Consider the following 27,535-nt stretch of genomic DNA (forward strand, 5'->3'; position numbering starts at 1 on the left):
TTTGTGAATGACTTTAAAAACTCTGCGATAGTTAATCTTATCAGCAACTTCATACGTTTCCAGCAAAAATGCTTAAGTTCTGTTAGCAACAAAGTGGATAGTTGTCTGAAGTGCCCAGTAACCTGTCACGTTGTGTGCCATGTTCTCCCTCATATCATACACCCTACACATGATGTTTACACTGCCCCTGTTTATAATGCATTAGGTTTTAATAAAACAGGAGAGTATACAAATTGAATAGTAACCACTTTGTTATTAGTCAGAATTAAAATATTGCACTATAGTGGTTGTTTTTCCCCTAATGGAGATGTTGGTGTCTATTCAATTGCTCTATAAAGTTGTTATGAATACATCTGTTGTTTACTCATGAAAATAACTTGTGAATCACATGATTTATAAAAGATTCTATGAGTCTGATTTCCTTTTTTTTTAACATTTCATAGTTACAAGGTGGGGTTTTTTTGTTTTTTTTTTCGAATATAGATCATCTCGTTGATCCAAGCATTTTAAAACCCGAGAATGAAAAGGTTGCACCACTTTTTCTTAAACACAAGAACACCACTAAAAATGATCCTTGTACAAGCTGGCTGACTTTGATATGGTAACGCATTCCTTTTGAAAATAAGTCAGAGAAGTGGGTGCTCAGTGGCATTCTGTGCTAGGGGCGTTTTCTTTTCATTTCATTGGCACTTCTGTAGAAGAACAGCCTTTTTATCCTCAAACCTCCTCCAGTCAGACATGTCCATTTAACTGCATCCTCATCCATTAACACCCTTGTACTATATCATGCTTTGATATGAATTCCTAAACCCATTCATGCATTGGACAGGCACACAAACACTTAATGTGACCCAGCAAACAGGACAAAGAAGTGCACAATTGCACACCAGGTTACCAAACACGGCACACTAAACATAAAACACAATACCCACTTATAATCAGCAAACCTTTTAATATGGTACAACTACAGTATACTGTCAGTTTATCTTCTATAGTGCACATACATCTCCCTTGTGTTGAAATACAGCTGCTTATTGTTGTGTGGAGTTGCAGTGGAGCTATATTGCTTTTAAATATTAGTGAATTATCGTGTGCATATAAAGTAAAATATGTTAATCCTGTAGTGCATCCTTTAGCATTGAATAGCGTTTTTTAAGTTTTTTAGTTTTTCATCCATTGTCCATAGTGAAGGATATAGAGGTCGCTGATGTAATATAGATATGAAAATGTAATGCACTTACGCTCCGCTGAGTATACGTCGTGTAAGTACTAGTTTGGGCCATGGGATGAACAAGGTAGTTGTTATGGTAATTACAGGGAAGGTGAAAAGTAAAGTGTGCGAGTTAATACAGGGTGTCATGTCAGTAAACGATACTGTATGCGCGCATAATTTACTCGATGCGATGAAGAGATAAAGAAGAAGAAGAAACTGATCGAACAGAGAGCTAATGTCTCAATAAAAAATTGAGGGAGGAATAGTTTGTTCTCGTATTTGATTTATTGATCTTTCCATCCTGGTTTATAAACGTGATCTCAGTGTAAGTGTATGTAATACAATTAAGGCTAGTGAACGATGAAGCTGCCAATCGCATTATAATCCGCCCAGCTGACCTTAGTTTTCCACGATGCTTTTGTCTTGTCTTGGCAAACGAGAAAATCGAACCGTTTCTGGATGCGTTTAGACAATGACAAAGAATACAGTAATGCGCAGCAATAAAATAAACGTCTGAGAAAAGCGTGTATTATTTCAGGGTCCCACAATTGAATAGATATCCATCACTAAAAATAGCTAAATAAAAGTAGATGAGTGCGCAACTAACACTAATGCAACTGTACTGGATTATTACAGTGTGTGCGTCTTTGCTTCTCGAGTGCTCAAATGCCTTCAGTAGTAAACCTTTACATTGTTATAGGGCCTGTATTCACTTTATTTTACTCTCAATACATTAAATGCCCATTTATTATTATTATTATTATTATTATTATTATTATTATTATTATTATTATTATTACACTGACACTTGCAATGTATATCGGCCCTTTCTGTTCCGTTTACATTGAATATACTGTTGTACTTTGAGTTCAATGAAGCATTAAAAAAGCGAGTTGACATGACAAAATGTAATAAAAAGTAACATATTTTAATATTTATTTTAACGAGGGTATATGCTATTGGTACCAAGTAGTACAATTTAAACTTTAGCAAACACGTATGCGATCCAAAGCGCAGCCTAATAGTTGTAAACCATACAACTACTAGCAGCAGAATTAAGATGCACGGTGATACTAAGTAGGTTCATTCAGAAACTGACTGATGAAACACCATAAATGCAAAATGTCCTTAACTTGAATAGGCTATGACCGGATAATAAAGGTATGGTCTTACCTTTCCGTATTTTAGGAAAAACAAGACAAATCCAGGTGTGTCTATAAGTCCCCTGCTGTTGTGTTCCACATTGTCAGTAAGACGCTTTACTGTAACAAACAATCCTGATGTCACTCAGTAACAATAAAACCAGAACAGGGAGGCAGGCAGGCAGGCAGCAGCTCCGGACTCCCCCACTGGGATCCAATTACAACAGACAAATGAGAGGCTAAATGAAAACAATGCACTCTGGGTAAGACCATCTGCCAAGGTGCAAGCCGCAACCCCCTTCTCTTACCCCGAATCTTGGGTCAGTGTTACTCGGGATTACCCTTTACTTGTCAGTGGCACAGTGTTGAAATGTCCAACCCTTTGTTCTGGTCTTAAGCTGATTCGGCTGTTCGCTTCATTTATTTAAGTCAAATTGTAGCGAATTGAATTTGCTATCAATAACAGGTTTATTAATAATAATAATAATAATAATAATAATAATAATAATAATAATAATAATAATAATGTAAACCTTTTTATTACTGTTTTGCTAACAGTTTTGAAATCTCTGTTTTGTTTATTTGAAATTAAGTTGACAATTTCTTTATGTAACATTTTTGACAGTTGAGAAAATCTGACAATTATATATAATTAAAAAAGTTGGAGGGGGGATTTTGCGGTTGAGGTTTTCTGTTTTCTAACAATGACTGTATACGTGTATCTGAACTGTTAAACATAAATTACACAGAAACAAAATGAAGCCACGGGGGTGGAGCAGTCGCTGATGAAATTGATGGGGAAGGAATGGGATAGAGGGCAACATTTTTCTGTGGTGACAGAGCTAGTTTATAATGTGCACTGACATGCAAAGGACCTATAATAACTAAGGGCATGTTCATAATTCCACATGGCAAGAACCAACATACAGTACTAAGAGAATATTTGTAGGGAAATAATCTTAATTGAAATGTACTGTCCTGGTGTGAGCAAGGCTGACACAGAAAATTACGTTATTGTCTTACAGTTACTCTATGGACACCACTACCTCATTGAGTATAGTAGCCTGAGACTATAGGAGGTTAGGTTTAAAAGGCAACGTGTTCTTTTAATAAACATTGCCCCTGTGATGACGCTGCGAGCCTCAGCTGAGGTTTGAAATCAGCCAGGACAGGCTGGCTTCCAGACCTCGGCTCTAACTGCTGACCCTCTCTGCAAATAGAACCAGAAAACATGTGGAAGTAACATAGACATCCACCTGCCAAAGGATATAAATAATATATTATATTAAAAAAAAAAGTGACAAGCTTTTCCTCCTTGTGATTTACATTCACAGTATGTGGAATAGCTTTGTGTACCAGTAACAAGTATACAATGCAAACAACGTATCCTGAACTTCAGATGACCATTTCCTAAAATACAACATTTATTAATCCAGCCAATCACAAGCCATCCCAGTTGGATGACTGGTTCACTAGAATATATTGGTCTCTTACAATTATATAGGGACTGATGAATACATGCAGAGTGACTGGGGGGTTATTTAGGATTGTAAACCTAAATAATCCTATGTAGTCAAACCCTGAACTAATAGACAGACTTGATCCAGCCTCATGATTGCCACCATCTGTGACCTACTCAGATTGACCCACGGTACACCCCCCGATTTGTGGGTTTGGCTTAAATGAGTGCTGACCATTTTCTTCCATTTTCTTAGCTCTTATTAGTGCCAGTAATACAGTAATTCTGTTCCAGATATTTAGGCACGTTTGCTTGTATTTTATAGTTCAGTTTGGAACATGCAGTCATTTTAAAGACGTCTCCGTACTTAATCACTGCAAGCATTGTAATTCAGACTCTCTCCAGTGGTACATCTGCATTCACTGCGACCCACAGCACCAGGGGGCGCTGTTTTGCAATACTTAAGTCCTGAATTGACGTGATAGAACCAAAAGATGTTCAGCACAATATAAAAGGGGCGAGGGACTAACAACATTAATAAAGCAATTCAAATAAATTACATTCGTTTAAAGCATTGTTTGCTCTGCCAGCTCAGTGTGAGAATTTGTAGATTTGAAGTATATATTTATTCAGATGATATGGAATATCTATTAGGGATACTGTTACAAATTTTTAGAAAGGACCTCTGCTCTAAGAATCATCATGGTGTGATAATATATCTTAGAACCCACCAATTAAAATAAACCATTCCCAAAGTAAGGACTGTCTAATGAAAATTTGCAAGCATTTGAGCTCATGAATCATAAATAATACTTCTATGTACAATTGCACTTTGGTGTTCTGTTTATGTAATTATCCGTATATGTCTTCATAATAAACACACATACACACATATACACATTTAAGTTGTATAAGTAAATGGATAAATGGAAAATATAGTTACAAAGCTGCATACCTGGTTGTGTTTGAACAATATTTGATAGATGAATCAACCTTATAGAGAGTGTATTTATACTGTATTTACTGTACTTTAGTATAATTTTGCATTGCCCACATAAAGCAAAACCAGTTTGTGTCTGGGATGAAATTGGACTGTTTTCAACATTTTAACTAGTTATTTAAGTTGACAGTGTAGCTTGGCAACTTACTGTTCTTTGAAATTTGTGTCTAACAATATCAGAGCCATCTGTCAAGCTTTGGTGGATATATTTGTCTCTAGGATATCACAACTCTGTTCTTTTGTGTCTGAGATTATGCACCCAATTTCCCAGCTGGTGGGGACTGGACGTAGGTAGAGAGTTATTTAGGGTGTCCAAGTGTTCCTGTGAACTGGCTGGGATCACTTCGCACCCTGTCCTCTTGTCTAATCACCAGGCCGCAGTGCATTCCACAGGCACAGAGTCATAGAAGAAGGGGGGGGGGGGGTGTCACCTGCTGCTATCTGTGGTACAAAAGATACTGAGCAAACAGCATTCTCAATGGAAGTGGATGGCAACATGCTTATCATTGAATAGGAGGAGCACACAACTGAGGCACCTGTCCTTTCAGCTTCAAATGCTACCTTAAATGGGCATAGGTCCTATCGGATACCAAGTTATAACAAAAGAGGAAGGGAGAGGCTTCAACTTGTACTATTTGTTCTGCATTTGAGAATCAATCTCTACTTTTCTCAAGGGCTGAATTGTCTCAAGTTTACACCAGAACATATTAGTCATTACCATCAATGCTGGCAAATGTATCCACAAACATGCAAATTAGGCAAGTTTTCAGTGGTTTGTTTGAAAATAAAGGCTTCATGCTCCATGATGATAAAGTATCAATTGCATTATTTTTCATTTTTAAATTCACTGAGGAATGCTTTTGATTTCGTCTGGCTAGAACAGCTGTTGTTTTTAAATGTGAACTTTGAGGAAGGAATGGAGAAGCCAAGTCTTTACATCAAAAGCTGAGGATTGGGTTGGATAGCATGATCAAAAGAGAAAATCCTTGCAGGCTTGACTGTGTAAAACTAAAACTGTGGGGAAAGGAGGAGCTTGAGGGGGGGGGGGGGGGGAGGGGAGTGAGAGAGACAGAGCATGTTTGCATGTAATGATTTGTGTTCCTGTAGAGGGTATAAGAGCACTTAAAGTCAATTATAACATAATTCATATCATTGATATTTGCTAAATGCAGGCCAATTTGCCTGCTTTTGTCAGTAATACTGGCCTTTTATTTTCGCTTCATTTATTTATGTATTTACGCATTTAATGCAAAGTTTATTGAATGTAAAGGCCACATGCACTAACAAACAGGGCTAATTTACATTGGAATTCTATGTTATCTTAAAGGGAATGACATCTGAATACGTGAACAAATATCATGTTAAATAAGAGTGATTGCAAAAATAACTCAAATGATGTGAACTGTAAAGTGTTAACGTCTATACAGCATTCCTTTTGTTTTATACTATTATTATTATTATTTGTTTCTTAGCAGACGCCCTTATCCAGGGCGACTTACAATTGTTACAAGATATCACATTATACATTATTCAGATATCACATTATTTTACATACAATTACCCATTTATACAGTTGGGTTTTTACTGGAGCAATCTAGGTAAAGTACCTTGCTCAAGGGTACAACAGCAGTGTCCCCCACTGGGTACAAGGGTACAACAGCAGTGTCCCCCACTGGGGATTGAACCCACAACCCTCCGGTCAAGAGTCCAGAGCCCTAACCACTACTCCACACTGCTGCCACGTCCTTACAGCCAATGATGACTTCAGATGGACAGAAAGCTATACAAGTTTATTTTGACTGCAAAACCATGTAAAACTAAGCGTGATTGTGAGACACTGCAGCTTACATTGGAGATGTTATGGAATACACATTAGTAACATATAGTAAAGAGGGTTGATTTCTACACACTTTGATTTTGTCTTGATTGTCTCTTTTTTTAACTTTTAGAATCTGTGGAGAGGATATCCTTTGCAAAGTCAAGCACTGCACTGGCGTTGTCAGGCACTGCTGCCCTTATCTGTCTCAAGGTATGCTAGAGGATACCATGGGCTTTTACAATGGTGAGCGATAAACATCACTGTGTCCTTGTTATTGAACAGCACCACCACACACCATCTACTTTTCACCTAGGCAGCTAACTTAAAAAAACCTGCATTTAAGGTAGGTAACTATTATTGAGCAGAACGTAAGGGGACCTTGTATGAATTTTTTTCTCTTTTTTTGTGGAACACCAATCTTAAGGAAATAAAAAATAGTCAATTGCACTTTCATTGTTCGCACAAAGGAGGCTACTTTCACACGAGCAAATATATGCATCCCGGTGTGTATTTATACACAGCATGGCCCTTTTACTAGTTTCTTTTAAAGTGGCCTCTCCACCAGTACCAGGTTAGAAATCAATCTGCATCCAGTGTTTGGCTTATTGTATGTATTAATTTACACCTTTCAGATGACGTCCTCTGCAACTGTCACCTTCCCACAAATGTTCTTTTTAATCTCTTTTAAGTTGTGTGATGCAGTGGTTCTTGATTTAAAGTTGCAAAGGCAGTCTGGGATAGAGATGCTGAGAAAAGCAAATCATTGCTTCTACCCATTATACAGCTATTAAGTCCACAGTGGCATTTTTTAAAAAGTGCATTCCTTTTTATCTACTCTAATTCGTTTTATATGCAATTTAATACAGTCTCACTTGCGCTTGCATTCTTCACACACTATGAAAAGCTATTCCTGTGTTCTCCTTTGATGCCTTGAAATTACAGAAAACTCAATTTAATATAACTGTGGTGATCAATCTGAAAAAAAAAAAACCTGGTACAACACAGATGTAATATTTCTGCAACATTTTGAAAGGCCACGATTTTTATGATTAAGTGTCTGATACAGTTTTAGGCAAGCACCGGGGCCACAGCTCTGTTATGACAATGGATTTTATTAATGTCATAGTTTATTAGAACCAAAGTCAGGGGTCTCCATAGGTCAGGTGTTGAGGACCATCGATCCCATGGATGGGAGATCCAGCTGCAAGAAGGTGGGGGTGAAGGAGAATGAAATCTCAAGACAGATATAAAGTGGAAATCCCATTATATTGGTCTTTGTTCCAACCCTGTTCTAAATTGTTTAATTGAACCAATTAAACCTCCATCCAGACCCTGAAGTAGTTCATGATCTCATTTTACCTGTTAAACCTGGAGTGGAATGGACCTCCACGACTGCGATTGGCCACCCTTGCTTTAGAGGAACAGAGTGGCCTGAAAGCTTGGGGGAAGCGTGTGTTCCTTTGGCTAAAATTACCTTAAGTGATGTAAACAAACTAGCCAGCCAGTGGATTCCGAGGAAGCACAGGGCACAGAAGTGAAGTAAATATTTAATTGTATTTTATTTTGATTTTAAAAATATTTAGTTAGTTCAAACCAGTTCAGATTTGCATATGTGAAATGCTTTGTAAATGCTTTAAAGATCACACTGTTTAATCTCAGATGATTCCATTCACTGTGGGGTAACACATTTTAATGCAGGATCTCTGGATTCCACAGTGTAATAATATTAGTTTCTATAACCTATAACTATTTAATATCTTATTACATCCAGTTATTTTTTTTCAGAAAGGGGGGAGCACCATTATAGTGACATTCCAACTAATATGCAGGCATTATTGTTGCATACTTCTAATGACCAGCTTAAGAAAAAAAAAGGAGATTAAAGACATTTCTATTCCATTCGATTTAAGCACACATTTAGGGCAAAAAAATAGCTTTTTGTACCCTAAGCCAAGCAGGTGGCAGCTCAAGCGAGCCAAGCTGTCATGGCTGTTAAATCCAATTGCCCAAACCTTTTAACAAGGACATGTCTACTTTACATGGGGAGCTCTGGACCCTGCAGTCAGTAATAGATTAACATGGAAGAACACTCCCCTCCACAGACCAGTGATAACCCTCACAGCTGGACAGCTGCTAGAGCGTCCTGCTGGCACCTAATAACCCTCCCCCAACCCCTCCCCCTGGATGGAATTCAAACCATGGTTTATTCATGTGCGAATGTGGCTGCTTTCAAAGGGAAGGGGATTGTTTATTACTGTAATCTGGGATCTTAAATATCCACAGGAGGCTTGATGGACGAAGTATTGTAATACTGAGACTTATAATGTTGCATGATGAGCAGTAAAGAAAAAAAATGTGCCTATGAAAACTGCTGTGTAATGCACTGATTTTGGACACACACTCTTTTTTTTTACATAGTAGAATGCATGGATAATTACTGCAGTACATGCAATGCTGTTCGAAATAACTGTGTCACTGACTTCTACAAACGTTTGTCAAAGAATTGTACTGATTATTTTAGCATTACTACATATTTTAACATTGAGTGCTTTTATAGTTATGGATGACTTAATAAAATAAAGCACAAAAGGACTGGAAACCAAAAACAAAATTACAACTGTTTCTGTAATGAAATCCTCTATATAACTTGCAAGTACTGTATCCTCAATTAAGATGAAGATGGCATTCAGGTGATGCAATTTGACATGTAACCAGCATTATTCGGGAATGGAAATATTGCACTGGTATTTTCATTTCCCAGATTCACTATTGTCGAGCACCAAAAAAACCCAGAAAATCTTGTCTACAGTTCTTAAAGAAAATACTTATCTCTGATTCCAAGAGACATGCTTTGTTGTAAATGTAAATAACAAATGCGTGACCCCTGTGAAGGTGCAGTAATCCCTTCAGCTGACAGATTTAGTTCAACTCAACAATGCAGGAAATGTTACAAGCAGGACCTCCCACTGTAAAGTACTTGAGAACAGTTGACCTTCCCCAAGGAAATCTTCCATAAAAACTTATTATTATTTGTTTATTTAGCAGAAACCTTTATCCAAGGCGACTTACAGAGACTAGGGTGTGTGAACTATGCATCAGCTGCAGTCACTTACAACTACGTCTCACCCGAAAGACGGAGCACAAGGAGGTTAAGTGACTTGCTCAGGGTCACACAATGAGCCAGAGGCTGAGGTTGGATTTGAACCGGGGACCTCCTGGTTACAAGCCTGTTTCTTTAACCACTGGACCACACAGCCTCCAAAAACTTCCTGCAAAAATACAGTTACAGTTGTCCATATTACAGTAAAACACAAGCACCTTGAACTGAAAAACACACGTTTCAATCACTATCAGAGCTATCCGTACGATGAAAAAGAACCATGACCTGTTTCAGATGTATGTACATACAAAAATGTATTTTTGACTTGCAGGTGGATAATTAGTGTTTCTCTAGATATATGTAAAAACTGAATGTGAAATATGGACGGAGTACAGCAGTTGTACGAACCAGCACATTAGTTTCTACTGAATTAAATTAAATTAAGTAACATTGTGTCATCCAACACTTGAAATGTGCTCATTATCCTGGGGTGTGCTCATGATCCTCGAGGTCCCCATCGGGAGTTGGTAAGATCCTGTAACATTCCCTCAGCTTCCCAGTGCACAATGACAGACCGGGCGACAGCTGTCCGAATATCAATGTCCAGGGGTAACATTTCAGCCCTGGGGTGGGAATATCAATCATGGCCATTCTAATTACTCTTCAGGTGTCTCATTGAATAATAAAGGGAAGTGGCACTTAAAGAAATTATGACCACCTGCTATGATTTTGTAGGACAGGGCCCCACCAAAGGCTGGCAGGACAGCACAGATTCCACTTGACAAGTCTGCAAGGTGTTAACACTGTTGTGAAGTGTCAAGTTCTTCAATAATACCACCTCAAATTTTTTTCCAGGAGGCAGGATAGTAAACTGCAACAAAGACTCCAGAATAGTACTTGAGTTTCTCTTGAAGATCAGTAAAAGTCATGTGGATACAACAGAAGCACCTGCCAAGTGAACACACCCCATCAGCCCTCTCTGTGAAAGCCAAAACATTTTTTTTAAAACTTTGTTTCTTATGTTTTACCTTACTTTTTTTGTGAAAGACAGTGTATTTTTCCGTTACCTGAATCGTGTAATCTGTTGGGTTTTTTTTTTTAGATATTTACTAAAATGGGAACTTTACACAATGTGTTAACTTGTGATGGTCTGGTTGGACTGAGACATTTTTGTTTGCAATCCTTTCCACCTTTTATAGATAATTGAGTCCCGCAAATGCTTTTTTATTTTGAAGTTGATGACAACTGACAATTGAGGAACAACTTTTTTGTTAAAACATTTTTAGTATTACCACAGAAAAAACATACCTGCAAATATTTGATACCAAAAAATCTGTTGAGATCTAATCTGAGATGCTTATTCCTGGATTCCGATTTTAAAAAACCATTAACTGTAACCTTACCCCTAACACAAACCCTGTCTAAGTACTTTACAGCTACAATATGGTATAGAGTTATTCTTGCATTTCAATACTAGAAGTAATCCCTGCAGTGCTTTTGTTTAGTTACTGCTGTTGTATTTATGCAGGCACCTATACGTATTCAAATCAGGGCATGCAGGTTTGGAGCAAAATAGTTTGCCTGCATTTCTGAGGGGAAATCTGCTTTCTTAGGAGAAAATGGGTCATTTTTTTGTTTTTTTGGATAATTGGTATTTGCCAATTAACAGTTATTGCCCCTTCTACTAGAACATTCTTATTCATTGTATTAAAAAGTACTATGTTAATGAGAGTTGACCATAAACGCTAATTAGCTGGAAAAATCAATCGGTCCCCCCAACTCTAAATCAAATCCAAACATTACGATACCATCCCATAGCAACCAGGTGTCTCTAATCTACTAGCCAGCCTCTTGGGCTGAAGCCAGCTGTATTCATCTGGGTCCACCCTTTAATACAATGCTGTATAGCAACAAGCATGCACAAAGAATAGACAGGATATTGGAGGTAAAATACAAAAGTACAAAAGATTCTGAAGCCTGAAGCAAAGTCTTTGAAGTGTTCTTCCATCTCCCAGCTTTCTGTCTAGTCAGCACCATAGTGCTTACCATTGGAGAAACATATGTGTTTCTGTACTGTTTCTCTAGCCCAGCACTGCAGTATTATTACAGGAAACTAATGTTGGAGTACGTAAATTTGTAATTCAGGGTGGGTGCTGTACAGCAAAAAGCATGTCCGTTACATTCATTGCATGCCACGGCAGCAAATTCAAAGTCATCAGTAACATAAGCTGATCACTGTGACCTATATAGACCATATGCCCATTTATAAATGTAAGCTTGACATACAGACAGGACAGCTGCATTCATATGCTCCCAGATTCTATTGGTTTCTATAGATTCTGCCCCCATAACTTGTACAAAATAAAGTTTCATCACAATCGGACAAGCAGTTTTATATACGGAAAAACATTTAAATGACAAAGAAATAAAGCGGGACGGACAATCAGTTTATATATACCCTGAGATTAGTTATTATTTAGTATTGCTACATATACCATCATTGTGCGTTTTGTTGGGTGTTTATAGCCCAGTTTTAATAGGGCACATTACAAAAGCAATCAGAATTCACAAGGAGAGAAAATTACAGATTAAACTATAGTGTTTTTTTTTTTTTTTTTCCTGAAGTGCTGGTGTATACAATAAGGTTTAGAAATTGTAACACTAAGGTATAGTATGAGCAGCTATGAATTCCAGGTGTAGTCATGATACCCTCTGGTGTGCATTTCTATGTATTGCACAGTGGATTGTGGGTAATTTTCTCTGCCAATGGGGGCAGGAATTCTCAATTACTCGTGGTGAATTCAATTACAGAGGGAAGCGGCTGCCAGTCCTTAATTACGTTTTGTGTGCTAGTTTAGGCTTGGATAAGCACCCAGGCTGGTGCTGCAAATACTTAGACAAAATGAAAACTATGCAAAACACAACCAGCCACCCAATATGTCGTCACAGTCCTGTCTTGGTGGCTTGTCCCGCATGCGCAGCCCTCAAACACCCTTGAGGACTGCAAGATTCTTCATTTTTGACATTTATTTTGGTATCGTGTATAATAAGATTTGTGTCAGAATGATCTGTTTGCTAGCAGTAGCTCACCTTTTCTTTACATTTTAGATTTCTAGTTGTATCCTATGTTAAGGTGTCAACATCCTCCCTTGTGTTACCTCATTACGCATCCCTGGGCTGAGAAATATGGTGTATGAAAAGGATACGTGAGTGGACAACTGTAAACATGGCCTGCACATGAATTTAACAAGTTTGTGAATGATCTAATTCTATTTTATATATATTCAGAATTAGCTGTGACCTATATCTAACTCTAAGATGAAGCCTTTGTATACCAGAAAGCAAGCATTGTTCTTATATCCTTTGAAATCAGCTACTTTGATTGCAGTTGTCTTTGTCAGGAGTGAATGGAAGTAGGGTATTACAATAACAAAGGAGGAGACAGGCTATTGGAGGCAGAGCACAGTAATCCCCTCTTAAGAGTTGGGTTGAATGCTCGGCTACCTGGTACAAAAGATTCTGAAGCTTGAAGCAAAGTCTTTCAAGTGTCTTTTTCAATTTAAGTACTTTCTGTTCAAATTTCCATTAATTCTGCTTAGGTGCTCTTAATCTCTAACGTGAACAGAAATACACTGCAGAATTAACAGCTTGATTAATTACATTTGGGATTCAGTAGGGCTTTTAAATAATTCCCAGCTGCAGTCCAAGTAATTTTTACACTGTGCAATATTACTGCAGGTTTTGAGAATGCTCTGAACCACACATACTCTTAGGGGGCCCTCTGGTGTTAATCAAGCAACATGACATCTGTCAGTCTTGTTAATTTAAGACTATAAATTCCAAACTCTAACCTCCAAAGTGTGATGATTTTGTCATTGTATCTGCATTGTGAACAGCACTTCATGCAAATCTTATTTCCTCTGGTACTTACTGTGTTTATATGTCAACGAAGATACAGAATGTGCATTTTATAGAAGCCTGTGGCAGGCCGGAGAAAAAGCCCTCCACATAATAGAAGGGGGCATGGCAAAGCCCTGTGTGAAAATAAATATATTGTTCAGTGTTTATTGGTGATGGGCAAATGTGTTAGTTATTTTAAACAGGTTGTTTAATGTATTGTATGATTTGAATGAATGTTGTGTTTTTTAAAAATCTGATGTTTTCTTTGTTATTGTTTGGTTTGGATGTGGTCTGGCAGATGCGATGGTAGCAGCTCATATCTGCCAGACATCTCGTGAGAATGTGACTGGTGCCATTTTAGTGAACTTTTGTTTAAGTGTTTGTAATTATTTGTTAACCAGTATATAAACCCTGCAGTTCTCCCTGTGCCGGGTGTGGGTGTTCGAGAGGAGGAACGGTAATGAGAGAAACTAAACCAAACCAGAAACTAAAAACCAAAACAACTGCTAGTTGCTCCAGCACCTTGCCTCTGTTTTGTTCATGCATCTGGCCTGACGTCACCACTCAGCCATGTGTGTCACAAAGCCATACAACATTGATTAAGGCAGTACTGAACTTTCTTTACTTTGATGCTTCCCGTCATGTTATTATTATTTATTTCTTAGCAGGCACCCTTATCTTACAATTGTTACAAGATATCACATTATTTTTTACATACAATTACCCATTTATACATGTGGGTTTTTACTGGAGCAATCTAGGTAAAGTACCTTGCTCAAGGGTACAGCAGCAGTGTCCCCCACCTGGGATTGAACTCACGATCCTCCGGTCAAGAGTCCAGAGCCTTAACCACTACTCCACACTGCTGCCCAATGTTACCTTTTTTTGACCAGCCCATCATAATAAAGGCTGTGAAGCATGGTGCTCCCATAATCACATGCTGCAGCTGCACACTTCCTTGAGCCAGGGAGGGTGTGACCCAAATTCAAGAATCAAGTATCCCTAAAATGATCATAGTAATTACAAAAATCTAATCATGATAAACTAGAAAACTGTCTTTATCTTTATAAGGTATCACTTCTCAGCTTTACAATTTACAGGCTGTATACAAGTGGGAAGTAAGGGTTGTTTTATTTGGAACCTATTAGTTTAAAAATAAAATTGCCACCAGAGGGAGCACTGGGTATCTAAATGCAAATGTATGTGATAGGATAGGTACAATTATTTTTGTGAGGTTTTCATTGCATGAAATTCAATTCCAATTAATTGCAAATTACAAGTGCTAACTGTGAGTTACAGGAGCTGGGTATACTTCTCTGCTGTTAATTCAAATGCTATGTGGAAGATGGCTGTCATTTTCAAATGCAACAGAGTAGATTAATGGTCATTAACTGTGAATCAGGTCAGTCTCACAGTGAAGCTGGGAATATGAGGGAGACCTGCAGGGCTGACCAGAAGCACAGGAAGTGATAAGGGTACTAGGGTATCTCCTCCCGTATGTCTACCTGTCTGTCTGCTATTTCCACTCGCATCACCTCAAACTCAACCTCTCTAAATCTGACCTCCTTTTCTTTCCCTCCTCCTCCCCCTCCTCTGATCTCTCTAACTCTGTTCCTCTGGAATCTACCACACTCTCTCCCTCTTCCTCCGCTAAGAACCTTGGAGTCACCCTGGACCCCTGCCTGTCTTATTCCCAGCACATCTCCACTCTGGCACGCACTTGCCGATTCTTCCTGAGCAACATCCGAAGAATCCGACCCTTCCTCACCAACTACGCTACCCAGCTCCTGGTCCAGGCCCTGGTACTCTCCCGCCTAGACTACTGCAACTCCCTCCTGGCTGGCCTCCCTGTGTCCGCCACCCGTCCGCTCCAGCTCATCCAGAATTCTGCTACTCGCCTGGTGTTCTCTCTGCCTCGCTTCGCCCACGCTACTCCACTACTCCGCTCACTCCACTGGCTCCCGATCACCGCTCGCATCCAGTTCAAGACTCTTGTACTAGCCTACAGATGCCTTGACCAGACTGCACCCAGCTACCTCCAGACCCTCATCTCTCCCTACACCCCCACTCGACCTCTCCGCTCCGCCTGCACTAGAAGACTGGCTCTACCTCCGCTACGCTCCCCTGCCTCCAGAGCCCGCTCCTTCTCCACCCTTGCTCCGCAGTGGTGGAACGACCTTCCTACAGATGTCAGGACTGCCCAGTCCCTGACCACATTCCGGCGCCTCCTTAAGACTCACCTCTTCAAACAGCACCTGTAGAACTCCTCTGTTTGTATCCTGGGACACTATCACCCTTCATTTAAATGTGCTTTATTTTGCTCTTATCTGCCCCCTATTTTACTGCATTTAATCCTGTACTTCAGAATACTGTAATCTGCCAAGTGTTTAACCTGTAGTATTTTGTATTTAATCATATCCTGATGTAACTATCACTATTTAATCATATCCTGATGTAACTATCACTATTATCTGCTGTATTATTGAATTGTGGTTTGTCACACTTGAACAAAAGTTATTGTATTTCTTGCTCTTATTGTATTACTTGTATTGTAACACTTGAAATGTATTTGCTTACAATTGTAAGTCGCCCTGGATAAGGGTGTCTGCTAAGAAATAAATAATAATAATAATAATAATAATAATAGGGAGCAGCAGTTGAAACATTTAAAACCTGTGGTGTTGTATTTGAAAAACCTTCATATACCTTCATGCTGAATTCATTTCTAAAATGAAGGCTCCCAGTGATAATGTGATGCCAAAAGGTAAGATAGGAGGTTTTGTGCATCACTTCTGTAACTGGTGAGATGAACTGATCCTGAAACTGATTTTTCAAAGAAGTAATAACAATAATAAGAAGAAGAACAATGCCAGGCAGTGTTAGAACTCTGTCCACTTTCAGTAAACCTGCCTTCACTGTAAAGTTTTGAATGATTTATGAAAGGCTGCCCCAGGCAAATTGCTCTCGCTGTCACAATCCATTAGAAAGCGTTGGTGTCAGGAATAGGAGGTCTGTTTAGTACCATGCTAAAATAATAAGAGTTTCATTAAAACTGCAGGATAGGAACTGTTCTCATAGTAGCACAGCTGAGTGCGAATCCTAGTCAGGCTTTATTATTATACAGATGGATGGATGGATAGATAGATACATTCTGGTGACTGCAGGGACTTTTACGATATGCAAAGTACTGTACAAGTATCGTCAGTTACCAAAGCAGAACTTCACTAGGGGTAGATTAAATGTTTCACCTGGTTGTTCTGCATTACTTGTAAATGGATACAATACATTTTATATTTAAATATGGGGCTATTTAGTGAGAAGGTGGTCCAAGTGAGAGGAAAATGGGAAATAAATGACTCCTTTTTTTCTGCATTCCTATTCAAATGTATAACATCTAGTGGTACCACTGAAAGCGTGGTACGTTTTGTGTAAACGTAAATGCTGTAACAAATGCAGTGTTTTCATGGTGGGTAGTTAATGTGTTCTGATAGTTTGCTGTCTCTTGAGGGTGGAGATACACAAAGAGAGCAGCCTTATCACTCGGCTGGACAAGTCTATTAAAATAGACACCTGCCTTGCAACTCTGTAGAGAGAGATCCATCAGTAACCGGCTTCCCAGGACATTCCTTGCAAATGCGTTATTGAAAATACTGGTTTGTTAGCAGGGGTTGAGTAAAAATCACCATCCCTTTTAATTGATGAGGTCATTTGTAAGGTAAAACTACAATATTATTATGTATTACTATGTTTTAAATAAATTTTAAAATAAATTAAATTAAATAAATTAGTATTTTATTTATTTATTTATTTATTTATTTATTTGCCAAAACTGACAACAAAAAAATATAGTATAGTGTATAGTATAGTGCTTTATTTCGTTAATGTATCTGACTTACACATGAAAAAAAAAACCTATTGAAAACAGTAAATTAGTGAAGGGCCCTTATACAGTATATTATAGCACTTGTACAATTTAAAGTCAACATGGCATAACTATGAATTTACCAGCTTCATGAATTATCGAACCATAAAATATCGAGGTTTCTTAAACATTCTTAGATTGTTCTTTCTCAGTTTTGTAAAAAAAAAAAAAAAAAAAAATGATCCTTTTAATTAAGTCAATTAAAGAATAATGTGCCCATCAGAATGTGATTCTGAAATTATTTATAACATATAATAAAGTATTAAAGGTTTAATAACCAAGTTTAAAAAAAAAATATTTATATATATTGTTACATCTCATTAGCATAACAAGTCCTTTACCATGTCTTTCCTCATTCCAAAATGTCAAGTAATTATGTGCATCACATGGTATTCTAGTACAGGGCATAGTGAGCGTTACAGTCTGGAAAAAAAGATGATTCAAACCTAATACTGTGAGCTTGTCTTGGAAGGATTTGCTTGTGTCCACATTTTTTTTTTTTTTTTTATCAATTATAACAGGAACCCGATTAGAGACATAAAAAGATGATCAGCTTGTGTTTGATAAGTAGAAATCTCCTCTAAGTCAATTCTGATGGAGCTTCACAGCACATTGCTATCTGTGCCAAGACAAATATTACTATGATGAATTACTAAAGTGCTTTATTCTGACGAGGGATACGAGATGAAGGCCAGGTTTATACATTACAGGAGCACTGACATTATCTAAACATAATGAGACCAGAGCACATCAAGGTGTTGCAATTATTCAAATACTAAAGTACCTTCTCAATACAATTATAACAGTATTAAAACAGTATAATATAACACATAGCTGACGCTGAAGGATAAGGGACAGGATTATTAGGCTTTGATTTATTTATTTAGCTTGCCAGCATCCTTCCTAATAATAATAATACAAAAAAACATTTTCCAGTATAGAAATAGCTTACAGTGTGTTATCTTACTGCCACCACGATCAGAATTTACACAGGAAACCAATGTTTCCAATATAATTGTAGCTTTCCTATTTAAACCCCAAGTCATGTCCTTGTTCTCTGTCTTGCGTCTTGCGTTTTTCATTTTCCACCGTCCTCCCCTCCTCCTCCTCCACTATGCCTTCTTCCTCACTATGCCGCTGCACCTCAGCAACTGCTGCTCCACCTCTGCAACCCCTGGCCAAATCTATCCTAACTCCTTTGTTTTCCAATTCTCACCTCTAGGGGGAAGTATCGGTTGCTTCCCAGCCTTGGAGGCTGATCGGTTCGGTCTCACCTCTGTGAGGGCGGCTCTCCGTGAGCCATGGGAAATCCCCATACTCATCCCTAAGTCGCAAAAGGACTTCTCTCCTGTTCTTCCTCCCTTGCTTCTATCCCCTGGATTTCCTATTGCAATTGCTATAAGATTCATTTTTAAAGCGTTTACAGTTTAGCAGCTCCTATTTTTAGAAATCATAATTTTTGTCATCTTTGATTTGTTTGCCAACAAAACTTCCTGTTTTTCATCCTTTTTAGCTTTTATTTCATGTTAAGTTTTGTCATTAACTGGTGAGACTGCATTGAGAATACTGTGTTCAATTCCAGTCACCACACTGCCACATTACTGTGGAGCTGAATTCCAATGAAGAACAACCAAACTCAGGAGTGAGCTATCGAGAGGCTGAGGAAACTTGATTTAGCCTGGAATAAATAACATTAACCAGCACTAGAGAACAAAGTTGGAGAAGTGGAGATAGAATTAGGACAGAGGGTGAATATACTTCCTTACACAGGGAGTGGTCAGGGTATGGAATGGGTTATCAAAGCCATTTTGCTAATGCTGACTCTTTGGTATCCTTTAAGACCCGACTTGACAAACTCATTTGCCCTAAACAGTCTCTGATACGAACACTGTTGTGACTGGCGTCCTGCCAATGCAATTTAAAATCAGCAGGGACTCCCTGTGTAGCTTTTAATATGTTATTTGCTTTGTTTCAGAGTCATGACTTAAATACATATTGGAAGTGTAATGTTATTTTTCTATGTTAATGCACCACTCTGTCTATTTCAGTGTGTCAGCCTTACTGCCTATGGGTGACCAAAAAAGACATGCTGACTTAAATTCTATTAAAAAGAAGCCAAATATTGAGCAATTGAGACGAACAGTTTAAAAAAGCGTATTGGAAAAACTTTGCTGTAGCACTGAACAAGGACAGCAGTGTTGCTGTATTACCCAATGAGTCAACAGGCTGCACATTATCTGTCCTACCAAAACGAAATACTGGTAGTTTGGTCCATCTTCTGTATTTGAATTTAGTACATTCTCAGATCCCTAGAACTCTTAGAATCCTACCTGTGGAATGCTAAGGAGCTCTAAAATAGTTTAAAATAATCCAGTCGTTGTAATAGCTTTGATGTAAAAACATCCCGCAGTGTTTTCCATAGAAAAGCGGTGCATATTATTATGCTAAAAAAGACTAATGCCATTTAAAAAAAACAGCTAATTGGCTTGTGCTGCTTAGTAAATCTTCCCATAAAGTCAATTCTGCTTGCTGTGTACAGCATATTTTCTTCTGTGTGGAAAACAGATTAGGTGCAAAGGATTATTTACTACAGTCATTCATCCCAGTGGTACAGTCATGCATTACATTATGTTTGGGCTTTTCTGTGGGTGTATATGCTGTGTATAAATCCTGTATCACTGACAGCATTTTTTAAAGCAAGTTACAATACCAATTGTAGGAATGTAAATACCACCGAAGCAACGCTGCATATTGATGGTTTACATGAATTCAAATGAAGGTCAATTTCAGTATATTTTTGTGTGAGTAATAATAATGTGAGATTCATTTTATTCACACATGTACAGGGCTGGAAACTATTAGGTTATGTCTACCAGATTGGATTTGGCACCTGGTATACCCTAGGTCCCTTGATTACTCCGGAAGGATGAATTCATGCCTTAGTTAAGCATCATTGAGGATCAAGTCAACCCAACAATGTTGCAATGGCTACTTTCAAGATGGTAACGCACCTATCCACAGCGCCAGACTTGTGCATAGAGGATTACTTCTGGCGTCTTCCACGGCAAACACAATCCACAGATCTCAAATTAATTGGGCATGTTTGGGATGAAGTTCAAAAGCATTCATCATTCTGAACCTCTGCCTATCTCTCTGCACCAACTGCGTGAAATATTATTGACCGATACTGGATTAAAATCCCTCGACACATTTCAGCCCCTTGAGGAATACTTGTGGTGTCTATACCACATTGTCTCAAGGCTGTGGTCAGGGAAAACTGTGGGCCAGCCCTATGTAAGGAACAAGTCCTAATAAAGTGGCCAACAGTAATTTTACATTTTAATATATATAGTTATTTAATTGCAGTTGTAGGCGATATGCACGTTACTAACACATGTTATCTACAGATGCATGATTTGGCTGAGATCAAGTCCGACGCTCTTTCTATTGAAACACTAGTGCAAACCCTCTTGTCTTTTTCATTGATGACGTTTGTTAAGAGTAATAGATATTGCAAAGCTGGAAAATGAAAAGAAAAGCAAAAATAACTTGTGCTGTTTCTTTCCTGATAAACTTTTCATTTCCAGCCCTCCAGGTGCCGTTAAAGGTTCTTTTTGATTAATGTGCTTGTTAATTTGGTAATGAGGCATATTAAACAGGAGGGCCTGCACATCTGAGTTTTATTATCTCCGTTTATCATATGCTGGGTTATTAAAAAAAAATTGGTTATAAACAATACAGTGGAGCTAAGTATATTTTCACATTTAAAAAAAATTATATCTATCATTTTTTGTCTATCTGATGTCTATCTTCAGAAATTCAGAAATTCTTTCACTTAGGACAACATGATATTTAGTCCAAAATTTCATAATGCCCATGGTCTCATTCTCCTCTCGTTAATGTCCCAGGCTACAATATGATAAAAATTGGATGTTAATGCTAGGTTCCTGAGATCTGACTTTTGCCTGGAATTTAGGGGCTCATTATGGACTCATAATGGTCTTTTGACTTCAGACTTTCATTAGTCACCAAGTCTTTCATATATATAAAACAGGTTTGCTATTACAATTGTTTTTCTTTCAAAACTGCACGTGTGAGACCTATATATACAGTGGAGGATGAAAGTGCATGAGATGGAAGATTCATGGCATTACTTTTAGCTATAACACATTTAATTTATGCCTATCTCCCAGCTTTTGCTAGCTCCCTTGCAGTTATGGTGATGGTAGGACATCTCGCTTGCTTTGCCAACCTACTGTAAATCTCTCTTTGATATTTAATGCATGACCTTACTCCACTCCTGGTACGAGACTATTGTTTTTCTACATATAGTTTGAAATATTGGCTGTTGTCCTCTTTCTTAACATGTACTTCCATGTGCCCCTAACCTAATTTGTGAAGATATGCTCACATAAATTGTACATATTTTTGTCCCCAGGGTGCGAAGGGGATATATCAATTATTTTATTTTCTATAGAAACAGCTTGATATTGTGTTTTCTTTCCTCATGCTTGCCTGGGTATTTTAATGTGTTGTGATTGTATGGAGGTGTATTGCTGTTATTGTTCTATTGACCCTGTGTTCTTTGAGAATTCTTCCAGTCCCAGCTGCGTGGCTCAATAGCCTGTGATACAGGTTGTTGAATTGATCTCTCGTTATTGCCTTCGCCTGGAGCTCTGCCATCACACACCAATCCCTCTATCTGAATCCCTGATACTGCAGAAGGTGGACTCAGTGCAGCATGCTAACAGTATCACAGTGATTAGGCATTGATCGGATACCACTACATCATGTTGACTTCTAGATGTGGCGGTTCCTTATCTTTTCTCACACAGAGGATGTTAATCCATTCAGTCGCCTGGTTTAGTTTTTTTTATTTTTTATCATGGAATCGAACATTGCCCTGCAGGCGATCCTTATATAAGCTTACGACTGTACATTTGAACATGCTTTACTCATGCTTATGCAGTCACCATACTTCTCTTTATTGTATGCTGGCCTGTGCTTTACTATGCTTACATTTTGCTTGACTACACTCTGCTATGCTTTACTGTGGAATACAGTTTGTAAAAAGGAAAGGTAAAGATGCATCTCTTGCTTGCTTTTTAAAAACATATCTCCTCCTGTAATTGTATGGTTAAAGTTTGTATGTGCAGCTCTGATTTGATTTTCTCTCTGGCTTGAGGAAGGGTGCTGCTACCTTTGCACCTACTTCAAAATATGAAGCCACTACATTTGGTAATATTTCCTCAGCAGTTTCCTGGTGAGAAAAAGAGTATATATTTTCATGTCATAATAATGTCGTCACACTAATAAGCAGGATCAGGCTACATGTCTTTCAATGCTACCCATATATGCTACCTATAATCCAGAGTTATTTCACAGTTAAGCGCCTCTCTGATATCTTTCTGTAATAACAAAACTGCCACATATAGTATTTTAAGCAATGACCTCACTTATTTTCTTCAAGGGGGGTAAAACCAATGCTGCTGACACCTCTTCTCCATGGGCCCTGGCTTTGTGTTGCCACCCTCCTCTAGAATGTCCCAGTGACACCCCTGGGATTTAAGTGTTACCATAGCAACTGCTTTTTTTCTATTCTGAATCAAGCAAACAAAAATCTGGACCATGCAGGAGTACTAAGCAGCTGCCATGGATTTTTTTGAACTTGCTAGTGTGTCTTTTAAGGTGGCACGTTTTTCACTGCCTTTATTAATCTGTCTCAAATTGTCTTCTACTGCACTTTTAAGGATCTTTAAATGGCTCAAGAGCACTGAGCCTGCACATTCACTTCCACTTTAAGAGACTCATCCCGTGCCCACGGGTCTGAGGTGTCTCAGGGATGATCAACCCCTCTCAGACAGGCTGTTTAAGAGAAACCCGTTCATTACAATTCAAGAGAAGAATGGGGGCAGGGGCAGCTTTTCCTGTAAAAACAAGGAATTAAGGAATTGAATGCAGGGCTCATGCTTGTAAACATTAGTATTGTAATTTGACACAGTGCTATACTTGATCCGGTTCACATTTTAATATTTAATCTTTCCTTGAACTGTAACCTTTAATAATTGACAAGTTTTAAATACTCATTAATACATTGTTTATTAACTGCAGTGCTGAATTCCAACAGTTTTTGGCCAACTGCCCATATTACCCCATAAGGGAACCTTAAAGCACTTTAGTTGAACATCTGCTATTTCTGAAAGTAAAAAATGAAATACCATCTTTTGTGGTATCTAATGACCTCAGTCGACACTGTGGTGTCGTACACACATACATGGTCTCTTTTTAAGAAGAGACATGTTATGCCTAGGTAAAACTGCCTCTGTTGTTGACTCAAAAGCAAAGAAACATGCATTTTGTCCATGGTAACATTTTAAAATTCCTTTTAATGTGAACATCTGAAGCTGCAGATTTGAATTTTAACACGGCTGCTGTTTTGTGCAGAATAATCTTTTCTAGCCCAATATACAGGCCTACTGTGTTGAAAGAGTACATGTAAAAAATAGCAAAGAACATTTTATGTAATTTGATGCATACTGTACAGGGTGTCCCATATGTAGCTGCCATATGTGGCATAATATATGATATTGCCTGTTAAGGCTGTTGCATGTTTGTTTTATACATCTGTTAGGTTGTGTAGTGCTGTGATACTGCAGGTGGAGTAGATTCATTTGGGCGATGATGGAAAATGAATTGTCAAAGATGGATTGCAAGGCAGATTTGGATATTGTTGTTATTTCAGCCCTTTGCTATTGATTTTCTCAGAGAAAATTGCAGCCGTGTACCACATAACTAGTTATAACTTTAGAGAAAGATTACCCAAGGATAACTAATTTAAAAAATATGTATAAGCTTCGATATACATACAGTGCTCTCCCTTTATAACACTGTAGTCAGGAGCCATAGTCAAGAGACCGTTCTGTTTGTGTTCTGCCTTATAATCAGAATACTAGTGTTAGTGCAATGGCATTATGGGGCAAATGGGAGCCATGACCGTACCGCCTTCATGATCATTTTTTCACCATTGTTCCATATACTTTTTTTTCTGTGTTCCATATACTTTTTTTTTTTTTTTTTAAATATGAGTTTGTAAAATCCTAAAGCCAGTGTAATTGAAAGTTTTGTTCAATCCCCCAAAATAGTGCTTTGTTGTGCTGCAAAAGTCAACTACAATCAAGCAGTCCACCTGGCTTGATTGTAGTTGACTGTCCTTTTAATGCATGATCAACTGCAGTTCTTCGAGAAAGCCCCAGAGGGAGCCATGCTATTGTAGAATATTTTCAGGTGCCTTCATTTCTGACAATTATTTATAAACACCACCAAACAATTGGGGTCTATGGGGAGGAAGTTCACCTTCGTTTTCTATATTTTATTTTTTATATTTATACACATTTTTTTTTCTTCATGGAATGTTATCATTTATATTACCCTTATCATTTCATAAGGCCAACCAATAGTCTGTAATATAATAATGAACGGTCTGTGCAGACTATCTGTTAACCACAGCCAAAATCCATCAAGATAATAATCTTATTACATATAAAGTTTCCATGCAATGCTAAGGATACACATGCATTATTTATTTTAACCTGTAGCACAGTAGTACAGTATTTTAATAATTCATAATTATTACAGAACTGCTGACATGGCACAAAATAACTAGGCTACAAACTTCTATTCCTTCAACTCCACACACTTCTATGGTTGACCAGTCTGACAGACCTGAAAGAAAGGGAGTCTTTTCATCTCGGTAGGTAAAGAAAGGGTAAGGGATAAGACCTTGAATTAACCTATTCTCTGTGTCTTTTAACATCTAGCAGGACCCCCCAGGTTGGAGGCATTGTTTTTGAAGTAAGAGAGGTTTAGGTGACTGGTGTCACAGGCCTTGCTGTCAGATCTTGTCAAAAAAAAAAAAACTCCAGCAGGTGTTGCATTTGGATGAAACCTGAGAACAGAGAGGTCAAAAGCTGTTAAGTGAGATATGTTCTTTGTTGTGATGTAGCAGATGTTATGAGGCTTAACCAGGCAGAACATGTATTGGAATCAGGGGGCTGAAGCAAAATCAAACAATACAAATGGAATTTCCTTCGAGTAGAGAACTTTGCCTGGTGTCAAATCTCAGATTCTATGTGATTGACATTAATTAGTCCACCAGGATTTCTGAGACAGGATGAAGCATGTTGTCTGGCCCATCATGTATATGATTCTTACTGTCTGTTGCACAACGCCTTAGGGTGCTTTGTTCATGTCTACTATGATATGAAGCAAATAGCCATTAGAACACCACATCATTACCAGCAGTGGCAACATATTTGGAATATATCTTGTAGAGTGGTACTGGTCTGTAAGTGTGTACTGATATGATACTGAGTATATTGGTTCTACCATTGGGAATCCATTGGCATGCCAAACTATGAAAAAGATAGTATTTCACCATTTCCCCTTTGCACATAACCATTAGATTGCTATTGTGCTTTGCCATTGAAAATCAATAGGTAACGGAGTCTAAGACTGTGACTCTGGCTTTACAGTATTGCTAGGGACATCTTTATGTAACAGTTGGCTGTGCCATCATGATCCTCAAGCAAGCAGCATCTTAAGTTTTGTTCCTTTTTTCAAATTCTGAATGCAAATGTGTAATACTCATATATGTTTTGATAAATGGTCATCTGTATTCATTTTGGCACATTACAGAGAGAACTTGTTAATGTTGCTCATTTTTTACTTTACCCTCCACAGGAAAAAAAACTGGAAGCCCATTGTTTACTTTTGTGGCGTTTTCAATGGCAACCTTGTGTAAGCAATAATTTCTAAAAAGGATGACATCAAAGAGCTGAGAATTCACAGATTAATCAACTAGTAGGTAAAAAAACAAAACAAAAAAAACAAGATGCTAAACTTTTCAGTTTGTAAAATATAATAATGCTGGTAATACATTTAATTTACAAATTATCTTACAGATGCTTTTTCCTGGGCCCTTAACAGCTTAGTATTCGCTATGTGACAAACAGAGGAGCACTAAGTATGGGATTGCCTGGATAGTAATCAAGGGTAATTCTGCCAGGAGCTTGACAAGTAAAGATAATTTACAACAACATTTTAAAAGCAGGCCTTGTAGGCATGTCACAAGTTGTTCTGTGGCTTGTCAGGCACTCTTATGCCATGTCATTAAATTGCTAAAATTAGCCTTTGTATATAAGGGCCTTTGCAGCCAAGGTTATTTAATCAGGGGCCTGTCTAAAATACCACCTTTTAGAAGCAACCTCATTTACATTGATAAATACATGATGTACTAATTGGGGGAGATTCTCTGCCAACAAGTACCAGCGAGTATAATTTCTTGTTAATTATATATTAGCATTGTAATGTTCTATGTAAGGAGCCATTGAATAGTGTTGTATTTTTAATGTTGGAAACCAGAGTCTGCAGCCATTGTTGTATGATCGTGGTAACTTTCAGACGATAAACAAGGTCAGGTCTGGTCAGTTCTTCTGTAGAGGACCTGACTACTCTCCACAGGAAATCAGGTACTGAAATCAGGTACTTGCATTTGAGGAAGGGATATAGTAGGCTATTTATCTACCTCATCTAGACAGTCTATTAAACCACTTGTGTTTTATTTCGGTAAGTTTCAGCACGGAACAGTGATGGAGAATGTATGTACTGAATTGATTCTACATGTTGCATTTGCACTTTTCCCTAACCAGGCCATGTATTGTCTGTTAATGGACAAAACAGAAGCCACATAATTAAAAAAAACAAACAAAGTGGATGCCATTGGTCACCATAGTATGAAGTCATACCATGGGTGTTTTGTTTTGTTTTTTTAGAACGGAGAGCAGCCATGAGCTCCACTAACTGCAGTTCAGATAAGGCAAGTCATTTTAAAAAACGATATCATGTTGGTGCCTCCCTGAAATATATTGTTCTTACTAGCAGTAAAGAGGGAACCCAAAGATACTGCACAGGATTTTGAAAGC

At 38.0% G+C, this 27,535-nt stretch overlaps 1 protein-coding gene across 3 annotated transcripts in view; it reads right to left on the reverse strand.

Annotated features, from left to right (window-relative positions):
* LOC117414256 (poly(rC)-binding protein 4-like) overlaps nt 1–2,672 on the reverse strand; it is a 41,209-nt gene extending 38,537 nt beyond the window's left edge. For 2 of the 3 annotated variants that reach the window (XM_034903682.2, XM_034903681.2), the window contains exon 1: nt 2,387–2,670. The gene's annotated coding sequence lies outside the window, so the exon portion shown is untranslated. Of the gene's footprint in view, nt 1–2,386 lie in introns of all 3 variants that reach the window. The other variant, XM_034024087.3, reaches the window with a different exon arrangement.
* Between the last annotated feature and the right edge of the window lie 24,863 nt (nt 2,673–27,535).

This window comes from Acipenser ruthenus, chromosome 25, assembly GCF_902713425.1.
Source record: "Acipenser ruthenus chromosome 25, fAciRut3.2 maternal haplotype, whole genome shotgun sequence".
Taxonomy (NCBI): Eukaryota; Metazoa; Chordata; class Actinopteri; order Acipenseriformes; family Acipenseridae; genus Acipenser; species Acipenser ruthenus.